Here is a 21,981-nt window from a genome sequence, read left to right as displayed (position 1 = left end):
ACCCAACATTGCCTCAACTTCCTATTCTCAACAATAAGCAGTTTTAATAGCTTCCCATTAAAAGCACTAAGAAACCCAGCAACCAAGAGAAATTTAAAATAGTGTTTGTGTATTCATCTATCTATCTATCTATCTATCTATCTATCTATCTATCTATCTATCTATCTATCCTCTATCTATCTACCTATCACCTATCATATATGTATGTCAGGCCTAAGCTATTAAAAGTATTAACTTATTTAATGAAGCTAAGTTACATTGACAAACTCAGTTACATTGTCCTTCAATATAAGGACATCTTGAATTGGAATCTATTTTTGTTATTAAAATAAACTTTATTTAAATTCATAAAATACAAACACATATACATATGTGTATGTGTTTGAATTGGAATCTCTGTGCAAAGCACTCTCCTTTCCTAGGACCCAAAGGAGGTGCAAGAGAAGACATGCTCCCTCTTCCTTTTGGCCACCAAACCCTTGTTATGTGGAGGGCCTTCCAAAATGTTCTCTTTGAAGACCTCTTGCAACTCTTTTTGAGAATGAGTGACAGAAATAATGGATCTGGCAGTACCACTGCCATGCATTCCTTTGGGAGCAATGTCCTTGTCCAAACCTACCTTCTAGTTGCCAATTTGATGTTAATTTCCATGCGCCAGGACGAAAGGTTGAAGGAACAGGTGCAGCTGCCAGTTCCTTCCCTGTTATCATCCTGCTGCCATTGATGCTCCCTGTAATCACTTCATTGTTAAGTTGCATTTTCTGTAAAGCCAAACAATGAATAATGGATGCAAAACTAAGTGGCATTGCGAGTTCATTAGTATGCATATTGTTTGGAATTTGTTTCAGTGGGTGCTCCACAGCCCCTCTCTCCTCTTTTGTGTTCCTGGCTGCCTTTGCTTCAGGCTCTGCTAATGTTCATTCTCTATTCATTGATTCGTGTCTGAAGTTTTACCTGCATTGTAGGTTATTGTTGTTGTTTGTCGAGGTCTGGCTTAATTTCCTATAGAGAACATTTTCTTTTGCCTCTTGGGGGTGTTTCCCCCCTTTTCTTAATATCCTCTTGGAGCGCATTAAAGCTATCCCGCTGGTGCTGTATAATTTGTTTTTCCAGAAAGAAGAAGAAAAAGAAAGAGCTTACCGTGTAGGGCTGAAAACTATTTTGTTTGCCTTCATTTTGTATTTTCAAATACAATTCTGCTGGCACCTAGAATATAACACCCTTTTCATTTAGTTCCATGCCTACCTTTGAATTTACCTAGCCCATAACCATGTGTACACACCACACACACACACACACACACACACACACACACACACATACGTACATACATATCTTGCGGGTTCCCTCCCAGTCCCTGGGTACCACTGAGTTCAACATGAATAGCTGAAGTTCAGGATTTTATTCCTTTGGGAAGAAGAGGAGGAAGTTATCTTTCATGGCCAGCCATATTTGCTTATGTGATACGCATATTTAATTTTCCTGCATCACCTTCCTCAGAAGAAAAGCTATTATTCTCCAGCAGATTCATAGCAGACAAAACATTTCTAATACTGGCCCTATTTTTATCTCTTATAATGTCTGTCTTCCATGCGCGCACACACATACCTTACTGGTAAAAAGTGTATCATTAGACCTTGCCTCTGGCCATCATTACCGGGGAACAGATGAAATGGGATGGATGTTACAGAAAGTACGTCTGACTACAACTTTTTTTCTCCTCTGCACACTCTGCTTCCCCCAACCCCAGCACTCTTCTGCTACAGATTACCCTTAGCTGTCATTGAGCTACTAATTGCAAAGGGCTTCTATTATCTGTATTTCAGTCATAACATCAATCTTTTGCAGCTTGCCTTCCATAGAAAGTGGCAGCTCAAGAAGATCATGATGTACCAATCTCTCACATGTCTACATGTTTAGAGCCCTTGCTAATTCACTGTATTTGGAAATAGATTGTTGTAGTAAAGGTAAAGGTAAAGGGACCTGTGACCGACTCTGGGTTTGCAGCGCTCATCTCATGTTATTGGCCGAGGGAGCCAGCGTACAGCTTCCAGGTCATGTGGCCAGCATGACAAAGCGGCTTCTGGCAAACCAGAACAGCACACGGAAATGCCGTTTACCTTCCCGCTGTAGCGGTTCCTATTTATCTACTTGCACTTTGATGTGCTTTCGAACAGCTAGGTTGGCAGGAGCTGTGGTTATTTTAGTTCATTATACAGGATGGAGTTTTTCTTTCAGAGTTCATAGAGGATGATCCACGTCATGTTGGGGGGAATGTGTGGTTCCTGTCTCAGGCAGAGATGGGCTAGATATATAAGCTACAATTCAATCATCCAGTGGGTTAGGGGGTCAGAAGGTCAACTTGATTCCCAAGACTGGATTGCTGTGCATACCTGTACACACAAATCTTAGACTGCAGCCATATCGTCTACAAGGAGCACTGGGCAAATGTGTCAATTCCAATTTCTTTCAGTTCCTCATTTTCCCAGTCTTAAATTTGGTTCTTCATATTTTCACACCGGTTTGTGATTTATTTATTTATTGAAGTTCAGTGCAAATTTCTCCTTATATACACATTTTTGTATACAATTTTTCCTAGTGTACTCATTTTTGAAAAGCAATTTCACCTGACATAATGCATTTTTTAAATGTTATTTTCACTAATCTATGCATTCACAGGCACACTTTACCCTAGTGCAGGGGTGTCAAACTCAAATTCATCGGGGGCCGCATCAGCAGTTTGGTCACCCTCAAAGGACCGGTTGTGTCTGTAGGACTATGTGTCCACTCTTTATTATCATAAATTATTGTCACTGCATTCAATTATTACTGTTTTTTGTAATAATGTAAGCTCATTCCCGCCCCCACGCGGATCACATTCCTGTGTCGTGGCGCGTGTGTGGGAGGGGATGTAAACGAGGGAAATTTGAACAAAAGGTGGGGATCGACGGCTTCCGGGGGGGGGGGGGGGCTCAACTAAACCTTCGGCAGGAAGGAGAAAGCCACTGCTGGAATTAAAAACCTGCAGATGGAAAGAGAGCTTCCCTCTCCCGCCCTGCGCACACCCAAACCCCGCTAGGCAGGATGCCACACGCTGCAACCCACCCCATGCTTTGGAGAGGGGCAGGAACATGTGGTGCAGTGCCAACTCCCTGCTTTGCTTTTGCATCCTCCCTCCTTAGCGCCAGAGTCCCTTCCCCTCGCACTGAGGGAGGGCAGCGGATTTCCCGAGGAGGAAGGCGGCGGCAGCCCCAGCGGACGTGCATCTTCGCCTCAGAGCTGCTCTTCCCCCCACCCGTGCTGTTGTCTTCGCCGCCGCCTCTCCCTACCGGGACTGCAGGCAGAGGAGGCTTGAAAACCTCCCCCCCCCAAAAAAAAAATTCCCCTCCCACCTACTCAAACCGTGAGGCGACTCCATCTGGAGCCCTACATCACAAGGGGATGAGAGGAGGCAGCGGCAGAGCGGGAAGAGCAGGAACCCGTGCCGTCATCGCCACCTCCCTCCCGGCCGCCCTCCGGGGAGCAGCTCCGCCGGAACTGAGAAGCCAAAGGGCGGCTCGGGGGTGGGGGGCAGAGCAAAAGCCAGGCACCCTCCCGAGAGTCTATGAGGAGAAAACGGGGGAAGAGGGAAGAGAAACCCGGCTCCATCAAGAGAGCGGCTGTTGCACTTCGCCTACTTCCCCCTCAGGCTCACTCTGCGTCCCTTTCGCCCGCCCGCTCGCCCACCTCCCGGATGCAGCCGAGGAGAGGAAGGGAAGCGGCGGGAGGCGGCTCCCCAGTGCCGCCTCACTCGCTCTCGGAGACAACAGCAAAGCCCGCCCCCCAAAAAATCCAGCGCTGCTCCGTCCCGGCACCAACTTTGCCGGCGGCGCCTGTAGGACTTTCCTACCTCCTCGGCGGGCTTCCTCCTCCTCCTCCTGCATCTCACTTCCCCGTCTGGCCGCTGTGCCACCGCCTCCCTCAGCCTCATTCAAAATTGAAATTCCCTGGCCAAGGCCGTCAGCGCGGCTCCAGCGCCCCGGTCTCCGCCTGCAGCCCTGTTCCCGGTTTTGACCCTCGGCCAATCGCAGGCTCCAGAACTACTGTCAGTGGTAAGTGTCGGCGGCGGCTACGCGGGCCACATGACGAGGTCTGGCGGGCCGGATTAGGCCCCCGGGCCTTGTGTTTGACACCCATGCCCTAGTGGATGCATTTTTTTTACAGATTCCTTGGCTAGAAAACTCCATTGCAAAATTCAGATTTCAAAGGAAGGCTGTGTTTCAGATTGCATATTAGGTAAGTTCACCTTTAAATGCAAACTGGATTGACTGCCTCTCCTATTCCTAGTTACAAATCAATCAGCCAGGTATCCAGAAGTCAACATGCCCAGAGTTTGGTTGCCATCTACATCTGCATGCACAGATCCTAGCCTCCAGCTACCTGCCACTGGATGAACCCCAGCTGTTCCCCAGGAACTTCCCATGCATACCAAGAGGTGTTCTGCTGCCCGTTTAACAGGGAACATTACCACTCCGAGGCCCTTAAAGCATCTATAGAAATGCCTGGGGAGGCAGGCAAAAGTAGCATACTGATTTAAAACAAGTCGAACTGAAAACTAAATAGAGCACTGATATGGGCTACAGTGACCCAGCATCTTAACCTGACAAGCAAGGCTGCAGATTATCTAAAAGAAAATGGATGTGATCCACCCACAGTTCTACAGTTGCGCACCCTCTAATTGTTCATTTTGGGCACCTCCTTGTTAGCACCAGAGCCTATTTGAGCTCTGCATGTTCATTAGGACAGTCCAGCCGAATAATGTGAAAATGCTTCTTCTGAACTGTGCCTAATACTGCCGTAAACACTGCCAAGCTGTTCTAAGTGATTTTCCAGTTAAGTTACTCCCTTCCCTTCCCCAGTAACAAACATACACACATGCACAAGCACCAAATTATCCCTCAGCCTCTCAATCTGTTTGATTGTTTTCTTTGTTTGGGGGAAGCATTTAAGAAAATAAATGTCGACATTGAGCTCCTGCTGCAATTAAAGTGCTGGAACTTGGCTCCTGCGAGCTCCGCTCTATTATGAAGCCTTGTCCATTGATTCTTAAATTGTACACTAATGAACCCATCAATTCATCACAGCATTTCTATTACCCGACTGCTGTTGTGGGATCCAGTGCGGCTGTGTCTGGAGGCATCGGGAGAGTCTGTTGCTGCTGGTCCTACCAGTGAAGCCATCAGTGTCTCCATATTGTTCAGAATCGTGACTCCGGGGCATAATGTGCATCTTGCTCCCCTTTAATACTTTTCACTGTGTTTGGGGATCGGATTGGGGCAGGGGGAAGAAATCCTTCATTGGCTCATCGTGGTCAAAACCAGGGGTCCTATTTATTAAAAATAATTAAATTCTATAGAAAATTTTACTTTTGATTCATGTGCATTATTCAAGGCAGCTTACAATAGTTAAAACTGCAATATCAAAACAAAACAGCAATATTGAATTGAACACAGCGAAGGCAGGTTTAGCAAATTAAATGTAGCCTTCAGATAAAATATTATCATCCTGGCAAGGCAAAAGGATGGTGGAATTAAGTGTCCACTAGGCAACCAGTGTGGGGGTCACCTATGTTTAATAGTTCTATAGTATTGGTGCTGCCACTAAAAAGGCCCTATTTCTTATCTCAGCCAACTTTACTTCCACTCTAGGTAGTGTTTGACTTTAACACCGGGGATGTGCAAAACACACAAAAGGCTTTGTGGTACAAATGCAAGGTTTTATTTATACGAATGTTTAGTTGGAATCAATAGCAAATGCCTATGTATATCTACTCAGATGTAAGCCCCCTTGAGCTCAGTGGGGCTTAGTCCCAGGTAAGTGCATATAGAATTGTGGCCTTACTGCCACTAGGCTTACCATTTATTATTCATAAGATGAGACCCCCAAAGCTGCAATCTCCTCTACATTCTGTGGGGCTTTCTTCTGGTTTTTTTTAAAAAATGGTTAGAATCAGTGCTTTAAAAAAATGTTTAGGGGTCCTCTCACTTTGACTCAAGAAAATCACCATTTTATAGTTCAAATCGGGGAAAATAAATACTGCCCCTCAATGAGGCAAAACTTTCATCAGTAAAATGCCACACATCCACATTCCACACTCCTTCACACATTAAACACTCTCTTCCATCTGAGACTCGGGGGACACCATGAGAGGAAATAAGGCCGCTATCGAGGGTAGCAACAGAACTGACAATTCACCATGCTCCAGAAAAACGCACTGGTTAGAATCATTAAGTTTATTTGGGTATATATCAAACATCAGGCCTGACTGAACAAACACTTAAAGAATCTGAAAGGATATCACTGCACTCCACCTGCCTTGGTCCCTGATCAGTTGCTTTCGTAACTCATGACGCTGTTCCCTTCCAGTGAGGGTGAAAGAACTTAAGTGGAACCACAGGCGGGGGGGGGGGCTGTCGCTAGGAGCAGCTTCTCTGGATATGCTAAGCAGTTTTAATAGCACAGGAGATTAATGGATATATGGTGCTCTCTTACGCTGTGTCATAACGTTGGTCCATCAAGTCCAGGGCTTATCTGCTGTGACCGGCAGTGGTCTTTGGAATCTCAGGCAGATGTTTTTCCTCTAGCTCTGATATTTGGGGTCCTTTTAGCAGGGTATACACAGCATGCAGGCGACCACAAAGCTATGATACAAATAACAAATATTTCCTACCTCCATCAGTTCCCATGGTTCACGTTGGCTATCAATTACAGGTATCATGATGGACATGCTAGGCCACCTGACTCTAAACAAATCCAAGATTTTATTAAGCATTAAGACAGATATTCCAGAATGAAGTGCAGTCTAGCATAAAAGCAGCTGGCATTTTTACCTTCTGTGAAAGAGCGTGGAATCTAGATGCTGATGGGTTTCGGTTTGCAACAGTCCAAGTCAGCATTTGTTTGTTTGTTTATTAAATTTGTACATCACCCTTCACTGGAAGATCACAGGGTAGTTCACAACATCGAAACACAAAATGGGAACACAAAATACATGCTAAAACTAAACCAAATACCCCCTCCGATAGACACATTTAAAAAGCCATACAGTAGTATGTTCAATTGTCATGGGTGATAGGCGACATCACCTTGACTAACATTTCATCTGTGGTAGGAGAAGGCAGTCTGAATGCCCCTCTAGGCTCTGGACAAACAATGATTAAAAACTGTGAAAATGAAATATATATTTCGGAACACACATATGCACTTCTTTGATTCCATTTCTGAAGCACTTCCAATAAGATAGTCTCAAAGAGGTGTTTCATAGTAAAACAAAGCACACACATCAACAATTAAAAACAATTCCATATGTAAACACAATTCCATATGTAGAAGTCATTCAGTATATACAAACAATCAGAAACAATGCTGTATATATAAACGATGTTTTATGTAAGAACACAGAAGGATACAGCTCAATATCTAAATGCTTTATGAGAATTTTGCTCATTAAAAATAAGCGTGTTACCAAGGTGACTGGAAGAATACCGTTTTAACTCTGTGTGAGGCAGTTCCTTCTGTTTAATGGCTGTAGACTGGAAGTTTTGTAGTTTACGTCAAAGAAAAAAAGGAAGAATATCAGTCGAGAGGTGATTTAGAGGTTACGATACGCCTGGCCCAAGAGTGAATGACCTTGTTGTAACCTTTATTATTCTGTGAGTCTTTAAACTGCTGTGATGTGTATAAAATGACACCTTAGCTTAATAGCAGTTTTCTGTGGATGACAGCACACCCTTCCCCCCGTCTGTCACAGAATGCACTTGTTCACTGGCTGCAGGAATAGCGTAACATGGCACAGTGTCTGGTTGCTTAATCAGGGATGTTTCCTTTGGATTGAGTAACTGAATGAATAGACACCCAAGGGGGGAAGTCAGCTACATTGTGCAATAGGATCTTGCATTATTACTATATGAGACTCACACAGCAAACAATTCTTGCAGGAGGGAGGGGGTGATGTGTAGGAGAACATCATGTTAAAGAGGAATTCAAGAGCTGTTAGTATCTTTGATCCCCACGTCCACCCTCATTTTCTCAAGCATGCCAAAAAGCCAACTCCTGACTCAGAAGGTTTATAGTGAGATGAATTACTACTGTTCCTTTTGCTGCTGTTCCCTCCTCCCCATGCTATGACATGATCACCCCCAGTCATCAATGCAATAGGAAGCAGGCACAATTTCATCCATACCTTGGCACACAACACAAAATTCGGTGCTAGCAGTAATGGGGCTGATGTTGCATTTAGCACATCTGCATATAATGCATAAGACTTTAACTCTGTGCTGAATTGCTGCAGCCAGTGATCTGCATGCAGAGACAGTCGTCCTGTCATAAACGTGGGCAGGGAGTGTGCCACCATGTGTGCCCAGATACCCCCCAGTGTTTTAAAAAATGGGGGATCAAGGGAGACAGAGAGAGATGCAGGCAGAATAAAAAGGCTGGAATGAATCTCCAGCTTCTGCATAGATTATTTTTAATGTCCTCATGAAAATTTATCAACATTTTTGTACAAATTTCTCCTAGTATACACTTTTGCTTAATGTATACATTTTTGCAAAGCGATGTTTCCCGATAGAATGCATTTTGGTGTGTTATTTTCCCTAATATACATCCTTTCCTGCACACCTTACCCTAGCATATGAATTTCTGTACACATTACATTGCAGACTTAGAATTAAGAAGGACAACTGTGCTTTGGTTCACATATTGTTTCAGAAAGTGTGAGCTAGGTAACTTTAAATTTGAACTGCATCATGTTTCTCTCCCAGCTCTACCACTAAGCTACACAATTTAAACCTAAAAGCACTGCATGGATCAGAGGAAGGAGAAGGAATCACAAGTCACTTAGAATGCTACCACATCCCACAAAAACAATTTTCTATCCCTTTGGCAAGTGAGTCATCATAAGAGTTTCTGCCACAATTAGATTTTTTTTTGTACATATATGCATTTGCAATCACAACATGGAGTAGATCCACATGTTCCCCAATGACAGCAATAGGTTGATCGTTGATCATCAGAAATTCAGCCCAGGATTTGGCAAATTTGATAAATCTATAGACTTACGCTGAACTGTTCATAAGCTTGGGATTTGCATGATTTTGTTAAGGCCAAAATCCTTAATACAATGAACGCCTAGCTTAATCCCTCCTATCCAAACCTCAGTGGCGTACCAGCTGATTTCCTTGGTAAAAGTGCATATTTGCTGGTTTTAAAAAAGAATACTAAAGATTTAATTTTATAATGTGACCAAAAAAATTGCTACTGAATACAGCCTCTGTTCCAGTAGGAGCTCAAGCTAGTACTAGTCAATCAAAAGGACTTACTGAATGCTGTTCAAGGACAGACTGAAAATTAAGTCACGTTTCCATTATTTGAGATGCATCAAGCTGTGAAAATTGACAGAGAAAGGAGAGATTATAAACTGAACACTGGGAAAAAAGATTTTCTTACTACAACATTGTTATCCATATGGTAATTGAGTATCCACGCGTAAGCAAATAAAAGATTTCTGAATTAAAAGTCCCTGCTGAACTTTTATGTCCATTGAAAAGGCTTAAATTCTTTGCTGAAAATGAAGGAGTTTAGAAAAGCAATGGCTGGAGGTGAAAAGATGAATGAGGGAGTAACCTTAGATAGATAAAGCTGGCTGTTTTTCTTCATACTATACTTATTTTTTATTAGAAATTTGTAAAGAAAGCAGAAGAGGAAAATGGCATAGCACAAAAGGGGGGGGAACCCAAAAACTTTTAGATCTTTAAATATAAAAGTGAGAATATCAAATTAAAGAAGGAGGGAGGGAATTGTATTGACTAAACACCTTAAACTAGGAGTTTAAGGAGTTCATGTTTTGTACTAGTGAACCTCCCCAGTTTAGGAAAGGAATTCTGAGCCTCCTTGAGACTGATTTGTGCTTCACCAAAGCAGATGGTCTGGCAATGTTCACTCTTGTTTTAAAGACCAGGGGGGCGGTTGTGGGGCAGGAATGGGTAAAAGAGAAGAGAAGCAACATAGGCCCAGAGCAGACTTTGAGGAGCCAGAGATAAGGACACAATAAAAAGAAGTCAAAATTAGAAAATAGATTGGCTAGTGCAGTGCTAGAATTTTGCATGCCGAAAATCCCAGTTTCAATCCCTAACAGCTCCAGGTAGGACTGGAAATGTCCCCTTAACCAGCATCATAGGACACACAAACCGAAGGCAAACCCCTCTGACAGGGAACATCTCCAAGTGACCAGGACTGCCAACAAGACGGGTCATTTCATTCTAGAAGATTCTCCAAGTCCCTATTTCCAGGGACAGTCCCAGATTTACAGAATTCATCTCGGTTTTGTATTTTATCCACTTTTACTTAGGATGTCCCTATTTTGATTGGAGAAATATTGGAGGGTATGGAGCCACAGAGATAAGCAACTATACAGCCTTTAGAAGAAATCTGGTCAGCCCTGCATAGAGAAATTTTTCAATGTTTAAAATGGCCTCGGCCCAGTATACTTGAAAGAGCGTCTCCAGCCCCATCGTTCAGCCCAGACACTGAGGTCCTCCTCCGAGGATCTTCTCCTGGTTTCCTCACTGCGAGAAGTGAGGTTACAGGGAACCAGGCAGAGGGCCTTCTCAGTAGTGGCAGGTCCAATAGCCTTTTGTGGAGCACAGCATCCTCTCTGCTCTCTATGGAAAGCTACCCCCATGTTCCAATTCCCCATTATTGCTCCATTTTTGCTGCTATTACATTTCCATTAGCAGCTTCTGTTGTGAGTTTGCTCCACCTTCCTCACAACACACTATAGGCTGGAAGGGTGCCATGAGTTAGCTGAAGACAAAACATCAAGGTGAACTGGAAATCAATGAGGAAGAGGCTTGCATAATGACAGACAAAGCTATCAAGGCATGCAAAGTTCTACAATGTGCAACTTTTGCTACTCATCGGTGCAGTCACTCATCAGTGCTGTTCCCATGGACTGAAAATGTTGAGTTGGTGACAGACAGCAAAAGCAGAGGAGCCACAGTTAGTCATGCCCTAAGACAGGCAAAACATGTTTGCATAGGGTGCAGATCCCCTTTGCCCAAGGAGCATGTTTGCACCTGCACTCTGAGTCATCAACACCACCACTGTCATCTGCCACAGGAACTTGGTCAATATTCATGGGAGATTTTATGAATGCCTTTTGCTGTCATTTGGGCACTATGCAGCAATAATCGGACCAGGTTCCTACTTCATTCATTCATTCAAGATCTTCTTGGTTCACAAAAAAATGTGCATTGTCTCTCTCTCCCCCCCCCCCATCGTAATGTCTTTTATACATTTGATGTGAGACATTATAGAGAGTAAGGTGGGGGAAGAAGAAGATGGGAAGAAAGAAGGAGGAGGGGGATTATGGTGGTAGTATTTAGTATGTTTGTGGGATGTGATAGCTAGTCATTGTTCCCCAACTGTGGAATTTATGACGCTTAAATGCAGACCCATTTACATCCCCCGAGAATTTACAGTAGTACTGATAACTATAGTATATATTGCACCTGATGCGAACATCAATGAGGCATTGGGGCTCCTGCACGATGCTGTTAATAGACAACAATGCAAGTATCCTGAGGCTGCATTTATTGTATGCGGGCATTTCAACGAAGCAGATTTGAAAGTGGTCCTACCTTAATTTTATCAACATATAAAGTGTGCAACCAGGGGGGAAAGGACTCTGGACAGACTGTACACAAATGTCAAGCAGGCCTATAAGGCTGAACCACTGGCGCACCTAGGTCAATCTGATCACGTGTCCCTGCTCCTGACTCCTGTATACATTCCACTGAGGAAACGGATTCCAACAACAAAGAGGAATATTATAATATGGCCGGCTGAAGCATCTCAACAGCTACAAGACTGTTTTCATGACACAGACTGGGAGGTATTTAACCAACAGGACATAGAGACTCTTACTGGGGAAGTGTTGGATTACATCAGGTTCTGCACTGACAATGTAACACAGAGGCGCCGGATAAAGATGCACCCAAACAGGAAGCCCTGGATGACAAGGGAGGTACAGGGGTTGCTAAAGGCAAGAAATACTGCTTTTAGAAGTGGAAATAGGATGCTGTACAGCTCAGCCAGAGCGGATTTAAAGAGAGGTATCCGGGTGGCCAAAGAGGCGTACAGACAGCGGCTGGGGGATCACCTACAGAGTAATAACACCAGGCAGGTGTGGCAAGGTGTACAGGAATTGACGGGGCAAAAATCCTTAGATTCCTTGGTGGACGAGGGAGGGGCATCCATCACAGAGGAGTTGAATGTCTTTTTTGCCCGCTTTGAAGCAACATCTGCAGTGACACCTGTGGAGGCTTGGCCACCATCACCACTGTCGCCATCATCGGTGCAAAGGAATGTGGTATTCAGCGTGGAGGAAGGAGAGATGAGGAAGGTGCTGAAGGGAATCAACTCAAGGAAGGCTACAGGGCCAGATGGAGTAGCTGGAAGGGTCTTGAGAGACTGCGCAGACCAACTAGCAGGAGTCTTCACTGGGATTTTAAATCGATCCCTAGCCCAGGCTACTGTCCCATCTTGCCTGAAGTCTTCTATTATTGTTCCAGTACCAAAAAAATCCAATCCGAAGAATCTGAACGACTTTCGTCCAGTAGCACTTATACCCATAATTATGAAGTGCTTTGAAAAGCTGGTACGAAATTGTCATTGCCTGCCTACCAGAGGGATTGGACACATTCCAATTTGCCTACAAAACGAAAAGATCAACAGAGGATGCCGTGGCGATTGCCCTCCAAGCTGTTCTTGCACATTTGGAGCAGCGGGGTAGCTATGCCAGGCTGCTTTTTGTAGATTTCAGCTCGGTATTCAATACCATTCTACCACGACATCTGATAACTCAATTGGGAAATCTGGGGCTGCCGCTATCACTCTGTGGACTTTCTTTCAGATCGCTCCCAGAGGGTCCGGTTGGGCCCTTATATGTCTAACATGCTTAGGACTAACACAGGAACAAAACAAGGATGTGTGCATAGTCCGCTCCTTTATACTCTTTATACGTATGATTGTGTCGCTGCCCACCCTAGAAATAGGGTTGTCAAATTTGCAGATGACACAACCGTGATCGGGCTCATCTCTGATAAGGAGGGTGAAACGGACTATAGAGATGAGGTGGAGCAGCTGACAGATTGGTGCAGAGTTAATAACTTGCTCATAAATACAAAGAAAACAAAGGAGCATGTGGTGGACTTTAGAAGACAGAGGAACAAGGTCCAGCCACTTTTGATTGACGGAATTTGTGTGGAGAGGGTTACAATGTTTAGATTTCTAGGCATTGAGTTACAGGAGGATCTGTCCTGGAGTGTTAATACAAGGGGGCTTGTGAAGAAGGTGCAGCAGAGACTGTATTTTTTGAGAATTTTAAGGAAAAACCATCTTCCACAAAAGCTGCTGCTTGCCTTCTATCACTGTGTCATACAGAGCATGCTCACGTATGGTTTATGTGTGTGGTACGGAAGCTGTACTTCTCAGGATAGAGCAGGGCTGTGTAGAATTATTAAAACAGCAGAGAGCATTATTGGCTGCTCACTCTCCACCTTAGAACAAATCTACACCACCAGGTGCCATAGAAAAGCACTAGACATATCAAGAGATCCAACGCACCCTGGTCACCATTTCTTTGAGCTCCTGCCATCGGGATGGAGATATAGAACAATGCAGGCAAGAACGAGCCGTCTCAGGAACAGTTTCTTCTCTAGAGCGTTTTTGGCCTTAAATGGAAAGCCTGGACTTTGAAGTCATCTTATTTTACTTGTCATTTTGTATTATATTTACTGTTTTTAATTAGGTTTTGTAATTTTGGATTATGCGGAATGCTTTATCTGAGTGGATGTAGCAACCGAGTAATTTCATTGTTCCCGCAAAGGGGACAATGACAATAAAGATATCTTATACCTTATCTCTTATAATGCCAGTGTCACTTGAGTAGGTTCTCTGTTCATTTATTTTGCATGAATCCATCAGTCTTTATAACTACTAGTGCTTGGCACTATCCCAGAGTGAAAACTTCCACTGTTGCTTTATTAATTAGAAACACATAGTGCTTTTTTTCCTAGGGGGACACAGGGGTATGCATCCCCCAAACACTTTGTGAATCTAAGCTTGACCTCATTGAGGGGCAGTATTTCAATATGAGTAGGAAAATGAGAGTGCCCCTAAACATTATTATTATTATTATTAGAAAAAAGCACTGGGAACACAAAAGCTAACCGGGAACATTGACACAGAAACCGCACCCTTCATGGGCAAAATGATTTCTGTTGCTGCTCCTCAAAGTCATCATGAGCCAGTGAATGCACTTGGAATGAAGAGATGTAGGTTCAAATCCTTGTTCCACTGTAAACCTATCACAGCCTAATTTACCACACGGTATGTGTACCAGAGAGGAGCAAATGGGATCACCCTGTGTGTGTGTCCATACCCTTGCCTAGCATCATTGCCAATCCTGCATTATTGACCAGTTTGCTTGCCTATATATATATATGCCCATTTTACCAATTCGTTCTGCAGAATTGGCAATGATACAGGTGCCGCATAATACTTCCTGACATCAGGCAGGTTCGCTCTACTTATCAGCACCTAAAAAAATCCCCCCAAAAACAAACAAACTATTTTGTTTGAGCAAGCCTCTCCAGAAACTTAGAAGTTGATGTGTTTTAAGTTGATGTGTTTTAATCTCTTTTCAGCCTGCTGTGATTTTAATTATCTTTTAGATGTTTTCAATTATTTGTCTTTAACTATTTCTGTTGGTGATCTTAATACTTCTCGTAAGCAGCTTAGAGATTTTTGAGCAGTAAATACATTTTGCTAAAATAAATAAACAAACAAATAAACAATTAAGTAAGTACATCAGTTTCTTTGTGCTTCAGAGCCCCACTGTGCTAGATATCTAAGAGGGCTTGCATCCATGGCTCTACAGTTTTGAGCTGATTTTACACAGTGTGCAGCTTGCTCTCCCCAGGTCACCCATTTTCTTATAACAGTTGCCTTGCTGCAGTATACTAAGGTTTCACGTTCTGAAAAAGCAGGTGCAGAGAAATTGCATCCGTCATCGTACATTCTTGGAGAAATAACAGACTCCAGGTTATGGAAATAATCAGGTAGAAATATAACCCAGGAGAGCATTCGCATATACCTTCTGTTCACTAGCACTCCTTCTTTTCTGGTCTCTGCGTTACCTGACACCCAGCGTCCTTGAGCACTTCTGCATGTTCACCAGATGGTGCCAGGCACAGATAGCATTCCACCACAAAGCACGGAGGAGGCTGCTTTGTGCTGAGGTGTTGGCTGCACGCAGCCTCGGGTGACAAGGCATCCAGAAGTGCACTGAAAATGCCTGGTGTGAATTAACCTTCCGGGTTGGGGGTGGGGAGGCAGGGAATAAGCAGATTTGACATGTGCAAATTGACTTCTAGTTTTGATACAACCCATCTGCAGATGAATCAATAAGCAGGTCAGGCAGGTGCTATTCCTCACATGTCACATCCATTCTCATAATCACAATCTGTCAGGCAAGGAACTTGACGTTCCTCTGTTTGTTTTTGAATTGCTCAAGTGCTATATTACAGGCAAAGTCTGGGTGCAAATTCAGGCACGCTTTGCTCCATGGCCAGTGCACAACATAAGGTTGTGTTGCTCAACCTTATTCGCTTTTATAAAACACCCTTTTGTGTGTGAATCTGTGTCACCATGTCGAAAGAAGGGAGACATTTGACTATTATTATACAGTTGTCACAGCGGGACTGTGCATTCCCCTCCTCAGCCTGCAAAATAAATTACAGTATTACTTTTTTGCCGCTGAAATGCTTAGCAGGTTATTGATTCATAATATACCATGTGCCTCTAAACAGTGAGATGAAGCCTTCCTTATGTGCTCAGAACTTCAAGCACATGCAGAGTCATTCTAAACAAAATGTAACAATAATGGGACACAACAGATGCCTCTGACTTTAAACTACACCACACGGCTGTAGTTAAATCCCAGCCTCCCCCAAGCTCCAGAAATAAATCCCAGCCTCTCCCAAGTGATTCTTTGAACAAAACAAATGGCCAGAAAAATCTGGCACAGTGTCAGCTTCTCTTCTGCTTTCCTCCTGGCCCACCATAGTAGTTTCTGCTGAGGCTGGGAAGTCACAGGAGTGCTTCAGCGATGTGCAAGGCTACCCAACTTTCTTTTCTTACCAATGCCTTCACGCCCTGTTAAAAGGAGAAGAATTAAATGAGGTTTGTAAAAATGAGTACCGGATATGATTCACTTAACATGGAACACATGAATGACCTTTAAAACCCAAAGCAGACTAGGACCACGATGTATTTTATGGGCCGTATCTCATATGCACCTAGACATTCACTCAGGTCATATTGGGAGACTTACTGTATCTCACCCCCACCCACCCACCCACAGTTGCCTTTGTTTTCAAAAATCTGTGAATGTGCCAAACAACATAAATTGGCATATGCTAACTAGGGAGCGCAATAGCTTTATTTATTTGCAAGATTTGATGAGCCTGGGGCTTTGGGACCGTCCAGTGGAAACCAGTGGCATTGTGATATGGGTCCAAATTGCCCCAAAGGACCAGGTCTTCCCAGAGAGCCTAATGCACACTAGCATGGTGGGGTGGTGTCGGGCCTCTGAACTCCAGGTAGCAGTGTTGCTGCAACTTACTGGGATGGGGAGGCTGTGGAGCAGGGTAAGGGCCAGGTGGGACTCGCTAGCTCTGAGAGGAGAGTTGTGATTCCTCAGCTGGTGTAGGCTTGGAACAGGTGAGGGTCACATGTCTCATCAAGCCCAGCTGCTGCAAAGTATAAAAGGGAGGCAAAGCTGAGGTACTGTGTCTGCTCAACTGCCTATGTTTGTGGACCTGTGCTTGGATGTTTCTGGACTTATATGGGACTGTGTGTTGGGTTTGACTCGACTGTATTCTGGCTGCTGACCTGGCCTACATGGATTGACCTTGCACTGTGTTTCCTGACCTTTGGACCTTGGACTGATCCCTGAACTTTAAACTTTGGACTTGACGTACTGACTTGCCGTAAGATAGGCCATGGGTTCAGGGTGAGTGAAATGGCCAGCCTAATTAGCTGATTTGGGGGTGTCATGAAAAATGCATCTAATTGTCACTTATTTATTGTAATTTTTTTTACTTCCAGAGAGGGTGGGGTGAGATCTTGTGGGATTTTCTGGCTCAAGCGCCAAAAGAATTTGACTGGTCTTGGTCGTTAAGAAGGGGCAACATTTGCTATTCCACCTCGGGTCACTCCATTGATTTTAATATAACTAGCTCAGACAAAGTCAACATATTCAGGGTTATACCCTTTTCAATTCTCTTGGTTTTGTAGTTAACCTTTCAAATGACCTCCATTTACAATCATTAGTAAAGGAAAATCAGACTCTGCCAATCAGTTTGCTCGATACGTATTTGGGGAAAAAGAGACTGCCTTCCTTGACGCATTGGTTGCATGTTAGTTCCCATTTATTTCCATTGAAGTTACACACACAGGTAGCAGTATGCAGGAGTTCAGACTTCGTGGGGAATGTATATATTATGAGAGAGGCATGAAAGCTGCATTTGCTGTGGAACTGAAGGAGTGAAATTGGATATTCTCGTGCTCTGATATCAGTAATAAACACATCCTATTCCTCACTATACAGCCTAAGCAATTACACACTCCAATGTCACCCACACATTTAAGTGTATCCAATATTGGGTGGGGGGGGCACATACCAGGAGAACTGATTTTTTCAGTATGTGAAATGGTTTAAATGATATGATGAAGAAGCCAGTTTTCATATTTTATTATCAAAAATAGCATGGAAATACCATTTTCCACACATGGTACATCAGGCAGCCTGTAAGGAAATGCAAGTATTTTAAAATTATTCATCTAAAGGCAGAGTGTCAAGGACTCAGTTCAGTGAATTTGGGGGTAACTGCTGGCCAGTCAAAGCAATAAAAATTCATTTATTGTAACTGATCCTTTATTATTAAGGTGAAATTGAAAAAGAATGGCTAGGGAAGAAAGACAATTAACTGTTGCGAACACCATTAAAAGTTTTGGGCTTTCTTCAGATGTCTAAAATGAAAGGATGCAAAGCTTTGTTACAAATATATTTCACTCCACAGCTAGCTTTTCATCTGGGCGATCATCACTGCTATAGTCATTTCAGTCAGATTACACAGAAGAGAAATAAAAAAAATTCCTTAAGTAGCACCTTAAAGACCAACTAAGTTTTTATTTTGGTATGAGCTTTCGTGTGCATGCACACTTCTTCAGATACAGAAGAGGTTAGCAGTTATTACAGAAAGAGTCAGTGTGGTATAGTGGTCAGAGTGTTGGGCTAGAACCTGGGAGACCAGGGTTTGAATCCCCACTTGGGTTTAGCTGTGAACAGATTTGACTTGTCTTACCTAGGTTTAACTTAACCTGACTGACTTTGACTTGACATACCGGTACTTGACTAGATCTGCCTTAAACTGACCTGCCTTGTTGTAATCTACAGTAATACTGACTAGGCCTACCTGACTGGACTCAACTTATTTCTGCTTGAGTCTCCTCTTCCCTTGTGAGTCCCAAACTGACAAAGCAGGGTAGATACGGCCTCAGAGGCTCATGTGTCTAGATTACGAAGCAAGCAACTAATCCAATATAGTTTAGCCTTGAATTAGTAGAAAAGTTTCTTAAGGAAATCAGCCCTGAGTGCTCCCTGGAAGGACGGATCGTGAAGCTGAGGCTCCAATACTTTGGCCACCTCATGAGAAGAGAAGAATCCTTGGAAAAGACCCTGATGTTGGGAAAGATTGAGGGCACTAGGAGAAGGGGACGACAGAGGACAAGATGGTTGGACAGTGTTCTCGAAGCTACGAACATGAGTTTGACCAAACTGCGGGAGGCAGTGCAAGACAGGAGTGCCTGGCGTGCTATGGTCCATGGGGTCACGAAGAGTCGGACACGACTAAACGACTAAACAACAACAACAGTAGAAAAGTAATAGTAAAGGTGAGGAAAATGACTGAGTGAATGTAGGCCACTGAGTTGGGTAATGACTAACATTTCACAACTTCTGGATGTAATATGTATTCTTCGCCACATTGCTGTGCATTGCATAGGAAGCTGCCTTACCCCCCAGTCAGGCCATTGGTCCATTTAGCTCAGTAATGTCAATGCTGACTGGCAGGGCTCTCCAAGATTTCAGACAGAGGACATTCCCAGTCCTACATGACTGTTGGATATTTAACTGGGACCTTCTGCATGCAAAGTAATTGCTCACCCACTGATCTACAGCCCTTCCTCAACACCTGTGGGTTGACCATGCTAATTATCCAGTTGTTGAAAGCTAAGCATACTTTGCTGTTTTTAAAATTGCCTGTGAGGAATTCCATGAATCAAGGGATTTCAATAATTGTTTGTGGGCTGCCAGTCCTGTCTTTTTAATACAAAGCATCACTGATTAAAATGCAGATCTTTTGTATTATTGTTTTGATCCAGCTTCTATTTTGATCCAACCAATTTATTGACAAATGCTTTCAGCTGTAATTATAAAACAATGGATATGGGTGTCCTCCTTAATTTCCCTGTTTAATAATTTTCTGTCTGAAGAGGAATGTTCTCTGAATATTAAAGCTAGCTAGTGGTCTGTTGCCAGTGCTAGCATTGATCAATAGATGTTGTTAACTCTGGCTACAGAGATTCCTTTATTCGACTGAACCTCTCCTTGCCTCAGACTTAGAAAACAAATAGATGTGGTAATGCTGAAAAGTTCTAGAGATGCCCTGGTATACCTATGCAAAACAAATCAGTCTCTGGGGTGCCCTGATGGCTTTATGACTAATAATGCTCTTCCATTTTCTCAGACTTGTTTTCTATTTACTAAGAACTTTCCACGTAGCAAAAAAAGGAAGCAGAAATGTTGAGCCTCCAGAGAACTCAGAGTGGTTAGGGAGGAAAGCGTCCCTAAGCAGCAAAAGAAACAAGCTCTTAATTGCTTTGTTTTTATTTTGCTCTGGTGCTTTCATTAGGAGATCTGCACCTCAATCCTATACATGCAATCCCATGCTTGGCATAGCTGCCAAGTTTTCCCTTTTCTCGCGAGGAAGCCTATTCAGCATAATGGAATTTCCCTTAAAAAGAGGGAGAATTTGGCAGCTATGATGCTTGGAGTGCTAAATCTCACTTGGCTCAGTGGCCCTTACTCCTGGGAAGTGTACAGGATGTCAGAACAACAAAACAGAATGCTGTATGGGCAGTCCAGTGTAAATCAACCACTAATGCACTATAATTGTGTCAATGATATGTCACAGAATACACTTGAAAAGAATCCAAGCACACACCATTTTAGAGGGGGGGGGTCACCTTATTGTTCAATGTTTTATTGCATACTTGGACATGATAATCTTGGTTTATATAACCAGATCAGCACCTTATATACTGTACTGGATAAGACGTCAAATACCAAAGGATACCCGGGTGAAAAACTCACAAGAAAAGAGAGCACCTATATTTTATTTTGGGTTGTTTCCATTTCCACCCTTACACACACAAACAACATGTCAGCCAAACACTAAAATAACTTTTAGTAAAATCACTTTTCATGCTTTCTCCATAATTGTTGACATCAGTCTCAGAAGACAATGCAGGAGCGTGCCTTAAGGGTTGAAGTAAAACTCTTGGAAGGTTGCAGAACCTGCTGTGGGTGTAGAGACAGATATGGGAGAGATATGTTTTGTTGCAGCTGGGGCAGACGAAGGCGTCTGGTTGTGTTGCTGCAGATGCACCATGGCATTTCTTCTCTCTGTGCTCCTCCTAGTGGTTATTCCTCCTCTGGTCACTGCTGTGGATACTGACCTGACTGTCTCTAGGCACTGTGGTTGTCTGCAAGGGATTCCCACAGGGCAGGGTTGGTGTTTCCAGCTTTCATGTGACATTTGCAGACATCTTTGAAATAGTTGGTTTGCCAGTGGGCCTGGTGCCTGAAGCCAGCTCCCTGCAGATCACATCCTTGGGGATCCTGCCATATTCCATTCTGTGGACACGGAGGCTTGCAACATCAACCCTACTGAGACAGGAATGCAAACATGCTGGGAATGTGGGCTTGGGAGAGCACATCTTTGTTTGAAAACTGTGTCCTGCAATGGGATACCCGAAATCTTCCTGACATAGCACATGTGGAAGGCTTTGAGGCATCACTCCTGGCTATTGTACACCTGAAGGAGCGTCTCCACCCCCATCATTCTGCCCGGACACTGAGGGCCAGTACCGAGAGCCTTCTGGCAGTTCCCTCGTTGTGAGAAGCCAAGTTGCAGGGAACCAGGCAGAGGACCTTCTCGGTAATGGCGCCCGCCCTGTGGAACGCCCTCCCATCAGATGTCAAAGAGAAAAACAGCTACCAGATTTTTAGAAGACATCTGAAGGCAGCCCTGTTTAGGGATGCTTTTAATGTTTAATCAATTATTTTATTTTATTTTTCTGTTGGAAGCCGCCCAGAGTGGCTGGGGAAACCCAGCCAGATGGGTGGGGCATAAATAATAAATTATTATTATAATATTATTGTAAGTTGTGCAAATTTTGCTTTGGTATCTGACAATGTCTGGTGCACTTAGGTATAAAGGGAGGTGGGGCTTGTGCATGTGAATCTGCCAAAGGAACTGATTATGCTGAAGCCTCTTCTTCAGGAGTCTACAATTAAATGCTGCTATTGCTTTAAGATTTATGTTTGCATGTTGAGCTGCAAGTGCAAAATGCAAAATAAGTCTGGGAGGGGGAGGAACTAGCTTGGGGGTGTTGTTGTTTTCTTTTTCCTGTAAAATGGTGCTCATTCACTTTGGAACCCCCACATATTATTGTTGCTTTCCAAAATAATTGAAAACAGTTAGGCACTGGGCTTATTTTCCCTTTCCTCATTTGTAGAACTTAACAATTAAG

General features: G+C 43.5%; 1 long non-coding RNA gene across 1 annotated transcript in view; it reads left to right on the top strand.

The window, feature by feature from the left end:
- Nucleotides 1-21,981, top strand: part of LOC132591908 (uncharacterized) — an 82,049-nt gene that overhangs the window by 19,773 nt on the left and 40,295 nt on the right. Inside the window, exon 3 of the long non-coding RNA XR_009557369.1 lies at nucleotides 4,204-4,275. This is a non-coding gene — a long non-coding RNA (uncharacterized LOC132591908). The remainder of the gene's footprint in view (nucleotides 1-4,203; nucleotides 4,276-21,981) is intronic.

This window comes from Zootoca vivipara, chromosome 3 (genome assembly GCF_963506605.1).
Source record: "Zootoca vivipara chromosome 3, rZooViv1.1, whole genome shotgun sequence".
Classification (NCBI taxonomy): Eukaryota; Metazoa; Chordata; class Lepidosauria; order Squamata; family Lacertidae; genus Zootoca; species Zootoca vivipara.
The sequence above is the reverse complement of the archived record's forward strand: the minus strand, read 5'-3'. Positions and strand labels throughout refer to the sequence as shown.